The 5,649-nt window shown below is 42.3% G+C and overlaps 2 pseudogenes; one reads left to right on the forward strand and one right to left on the reverse strand.

The window, feature by feature from the left end:
* LOC101980378 lies at positions 1-522 on the forward strand (annotated as a pseudogene).
* A 2,291-nt stretch (positions 523-2,813) lies between these two features.
* LOC101980662 lies at positions 2,814-3,256 on the reverse strand (annotated as a pseudogene).
* Between the last annotated feature and the right edge of the window lie 2,393 nt (positions 3,257-5,649).

Genomic DNA, 5,649 nt, shown 5'->3' on the forward strand with positions numbered 1-5,649 from the left:
TGGCACCATGAAGATCTGGACATCCGAGCATGTCTTTGACCACCCATAGGAAATGGTTAGCATGGCTGCAATGCAGAAATACCCAAACCCCACGAATCCAAGTGTAGTTGGCATTGACGTGTTGGACAGACAAGTAGAACCCTCTGGAAAACTGCACAGCCACAGGCTCCTCAGCACAGAGTGGGGCCTGCCTTCCTTTGTGAAGTCTCTTATTGGTGCAGCAAGAACAAAAACATACGTGCAGGAGCGTTCTGTAGTTGACCCAATAAAAAAGACAATGGAGCACCGACATCTCATTTACAAATACGGTCTCAGTCGTAGAGAGGCTCATGTACAAGCCGCACCCCCAGCACCCAGAGAAAACTGTCCTGACCCAGGAAGCCATCCTCACCGTGAAAGGGATCAGCCTCAGCAGCTACCTTGAAGGACTCATGGTAAGCACCATATCTTCCAACGCTAACAAAAACCGAGAAGCCAGGAATCCATAGACTGAACGCCGAGATGAAACCAATTCAAATCTGAGAGTTCCTACAGCAAAGGAACTTCATCTGCACAGCCGTGTGGAAGCCATCGGATGGGAGCAGCCTTCCTGTGCCATTTGCTAGGCTCATGTGTTCCTCTCAGTAACCCTTCACTCAGGTTCCACAAGTAAGCCCCAAAACCTCATTGCTTCAGGGGAAACTTGGTGGAAGGAAACTTTGTCATTCTCAAAGCAAAGGGAGAGGGAAATAGTCCTTAGTCCCTTCCAGAGGGAAATGTTTTGCAACATAAACTGTGTGTGTGTTAAAAAAAATAAAATAAAATAATACAATTTTTTGAACAATGTATAAGAAGGTAGACGAAAAAATGAATTCTCATTCATTGCTGGTATGAGCTTGATTTACAGAGAACAACTTAGCAATGCTTACAAGCACTAAAAATATACAAAGCTATCCAGGGACACACACAGTCCTAACTCTGACACAGCTGGATCAAGTCTATCAGATAGGGTGGAAATGGTGTCATGGCGCATGCCTGTAGACCCATCATGTAGGAGGGAGGCAGTGCAATCATGAGCTCCACACTAGCCTGGGCTTCATCAGCAAGACCTTTTCAAATAAAATTTAAGGAAATCTTTTTATGCTTTTCTTTTTAATTTAAACACATTTTTTATTTTTTTAAAAAAGAAAACAAACTATATATATGTATATGTGTGTATATATGCTTTGTTTATAGCTAGTATCCACTTATGAGTGAGTTCATACTACATTCATCTTTTTGGGTCTGGTACCTCACTCAGGATAATGTTTTTTAATTCCACCCATTTGCATGCAAAATTCAAGGTGTCATTGTTTTTTACTGCTGAGTAGTACTCTAATGTGTAAATGTGCCACATTTTCTTTATCCATTCTTCGGTTGAGGGACATCTAGGTTGTTTCCAGGTTCTGGCGATTACAAATAATGCTGCTATAAACATAGCTGAACAAATACTTTTGTAGTATGATTGAGCATCTTTTGCGTATATGCCCAAGAGTGGTATTGTTGGATCCTGAGGTAGGTTGATAACAATATATCCACAATTAAACATGTCACAATTTTCTTAAATCTGCATTAATCAAATGACAAGAAAAGCTTTTCTGATGGGTGAGAGTCCAGTGGCATTGCTGTTATCAAATACCACTTCCAGTCTCTGAGCAGCAGTGAGACCCTTAGTCTGCCCCCTCTTAGTGAAGAGGGGTTTCAGTCATTCCTTATTTTGAATCTTTCTTTCCCTAAGGGGAGAGCTTTGGTCTTAGTTTCAGGTCCAATATTTTAATCAAAATCAGTTCTGTGTCTCAAAGATTAAAACAAATAAATGTTCAATCTTCATCTCAGCACCAAGGCAAACAGGATTCTGACTGTGGAAAATTGTAATTGTCATGCAGCAGGGCCTCTGGGTCTGTGTGTCCTGAGTGTCTGGAAGCAGCTCAGCATCTGTCCCCCTGAGCAGCGTGGCACCCCGCAGTGCGATCAGGCACTCCTCTCTGTGGGGGGGGGGGGAAGGGGGGCTTGACCAAGGACTCCCCTCCAACTCCTCTGTGGGCATTTGCAGCTAGGATGTCATCGGGTGTGCCACTCCCTCACTGTATATGCAGTCATCTCTTCCAGCTTTATTTTCTTTCTATTAAAAAAGAAACACAAACACATCCTCGACCCCAAATTAATATAGGGTCAGACCTTTTTATAATTTTGTAATCTTTTTATAAATAAGGGTGTTTTTACCTTGCCTTAGCAAAGGTCACCTTGGTGCCACCATGGCAGATCTGTCTGCAACTTTTATACTTTTAAGTTATTTTGAAGGAGCCATGACTTGCTCCACAATTCCTTTTCATTGGTAACTATATACGCAGTTCTTTCATTGGAAGAACCATGTGTAAAATTTTTGCATAACATCTTTAAGGGCTCTTTAGCTAAAACATTAACAAAATATAGTTGTGCAAATTGCAGCACTGATCATCTGGGAAAAGACCATTACTCTGGCCTTTGAAGTGAGCAAACACAATTGTCTGGGAATCACTATCTTAAAATTATCAATTAATCTATTGCTTAGTATAAGAAACATTGATCATAGTCAATTTTCTGTTAAACTATTGCTTAGATTTTATCTGTTCTTTTGTATTAGACAATCTACTGTTTTAAATTAAGAGTTTAATATCTTTTTCATTTGCTTCGTTTTTTTATCAACTGAGAAATTTTATCAAAAAAACAAAACAAAATAAAAAACAGAAACCAAAACACCAAAAGGAAGTTCACACAGGAAGGGAGGTTCCCAGGGTCAGGGTGCCCTCCACCTGCTAAGCATCCTGCTGCTGCACAAACGGTTTGGGGATGGCCTCCATGCCATCCTGTGGGCAGATGATAAGCACCACTGAGGTGCGCAGCACACCACGAGCCCCAGATGCCGTGTGTCCTCCATCAGCTTGTCCTGGTCATTGGGGTCTTTCATGTTCTCCAAGGTCCTGAGCAGTGGGTCAAACCCTTTCAGGATCTTATTGGCTTCCCGGCCACCCTGGAACTTCACTTGAATGGTCTTGTCAAAGGACTTAGACAAGTCCAAGATGCTTTCTTTCTTCTTTCTCTCTTTGTCCTGTGCTGACTTGCCACCACACACCTTAGAGTTTATTATCTTAACTGGCAAAAATGGGAAGGTGCAGCCATAAAAAGTGTTCAGTTTTTCATAAAACCGCTGTAGAATAAGCTTTGTACTTAATACACACACTTGCCATGACTGAATCATAATTAATATACTGTACTTGCTGACTATTCTATACTCTACCTGTTGATCTATACTCCACCTGCTTGAGTACCTGTTTGGAAGCTTCTATAAGCTCTCTATCGGAAATTGGCTCATTGCTCCCTTTAAGAATTTTACTTAGTGGCCCAAGATCTCCCAATAAGATTATTATAACTAAGGCTTTAACCATTGTATATCTAATTAAAAGCTTGTAAGCTATCCTTCTCTTACTTTGCAAGTCTGCCTAGCTGATAGGAAAATGGAAAAAGAAAGCATATTCAACTAATGATGCTGGCCTAGTTGGACATCAACATGTAGAAGAATGAAAACAGATCCGTATGCATCTCTATGCACAAAATTCAAGTTTCAATGAATCAACAACCTCAACATAAAACCAACCTCATTGAACCTCACAGAAGAACAAGTTAGAAGTACATTTGAATTCATTAGTACATCTCAAATACAGCCCCAGTGACACAGACATTGAGAGAAACAATAAATGAGATCTCCTGAACTGAGAAGCTTCGGTATAGCAAATGACATAGTCAACAAGATATAATAACAACCTACAGAATGGTAAAATACCTTTACTAATCCACTCCAAAACATACCAAGAACTCAGGAAATTAGTCATAATCTAATAAAAGTAATCGGTGCAGACCCGTAGCGAGCCGGACAGGATCGCCATTACAAGATGGCGCCGACATCCTGTCTTGTTGGAAATAAACAACTCCTTATTTGGCTATGCCTTTGGGAGCTGCGTGTCCCCCGCTTCCCGCATGCGCGGTGGATAAGGGTCCTTGGGCCTATCCTGACGCAGTCTGGTGTCAGCTGGTGGCAGCCAATCACAGGGCGACCCATGTGCCAATTCCCTATATAAGCAGCTGCCTTAGTGCTCTAGGCCCCTCTCGCTTCATGCTCCTTCAACCAAGGGCACTCCAATTAAAGCATGATCTGAGAAGAATCCTCATGTGGTGGTTGTTCTTTCTCCCTGGTCGAGGAGTTCGCCGCACAGACCTAGACTGAAGACTCAACAGATGAACTTAAAATGACTAAAAGACATTTAAAAAATGTTCAGCATCCTTAGCCATTAGAGAAATGTAAATCTAAAACAACTCTGAGATTCCATCTTATCCTTGTAAAAATGACCAAGATTAAAAACACTGCTGACAATTTATGCTTTAAGAGAATGTGGGGTAAAGAAAAAACTCCCCCACTGCTGGTGGAAGTGCGAACAGGTACAGCCACTTTGGATCCTAGTATAGCAATTTTTTAGAAAATTAGGCAATAGTCTACCTTAAAACTCAGCTATGCCGGGCAGACGGCGCAGGTGGCAGGTGGCAGGCAGCGCAGGTGGCAGGCCGCAGCCAGCAGGGACCGGCGGGGGACTGGCACCGGGGCAGACAACGCAGCAGGGACCGGCGGGCACCAGCAGGGCAGCAGACTATGCAGGCCGCAAGCTGCAGGGACCGGTGCTGTGGCAGACGCAGGCGGCAGGGACCAGCACGCAACACCGAGAGCAGATGGCCCCACTACAATTAAATCAAACAGGTAGGCCTTTGGTTGGCGAGGTACCTGGCAAAGGAGGAGCCGGGTCCTGTTCCCGAAGTCCCTTCTGAAGGGTGAGAGGGATTTTGGCCCCCTGCAGGAGCCAGGAAGCAGGGCGAGGGCATTTTGTAAGAGGGGACCCTGGCCAGCAGGGAAACCTGATCCAGTTTTAAAAGACCCATTAGATAGCATCGATAGGAGGAGATGGGCAGGCGGCAAGGCAAGAAATCACCGAATAATCTGAAAAACAACATGAAAACACCAGAACCCAATGATCTTATAATAGAAGGACTTGAACACCCTAACACAGAAGAAGTGGACAAAATTGACTTTTTGAAAGCAATAGAGTCCCTTAAACAACATGTGAAAAATGCCCTTACAGAAATGGATGAGAAGTATAACCAAAAGTTTGAAGAAATGAGTAAATATGTACATGATACCCTGGGAAACTAAGAAAAAAATGATCAAACAGGTAATGGAAACAGTTCAAGAATTGAAAACTGAAATGGAAGCAAGGAAGAAAACTCAAACTGAGGACCAGCTGAACATGGAAAATCTAGGTCAACGAGCAGAACCTACAGAAACAAGCATAATCAATAGAATACAAGAAATAGAAGAATCTCAGATTCTAAGGACACCATTAGAGAAAATAAACGCACTGATCAAAGAAAACTGCAAAGCCAACATATTCTCATCACAAAACATTCAGGAAATATGGGACACAACAAAAAGACCAAACATAAGAATAATAGGAATAGAAGAAGGAGAAGAGTTACAGCTCAAAGGCCCAGAAAATATTTTTAACAAAATTATGGAAGAAAACTTTCCCAACATAAAGAAAGATATTC

This window comes from Microtus ochrogaster, unplaced genomic scaffold (assembly GCF_000317375.1).
Source record: "Microtus ochrogaster isolate Prairie Vole_2 unplaced genomic scaffold, MicOch1.0 UNK1, whole genome shotgun sequence".
Classification (NCBI taxonomy): Eukaryota; Metazoa; Chordata; class Mammalia; order Rodentia; family Cricetidae; genus Microtus; species Microtus ochrogaster.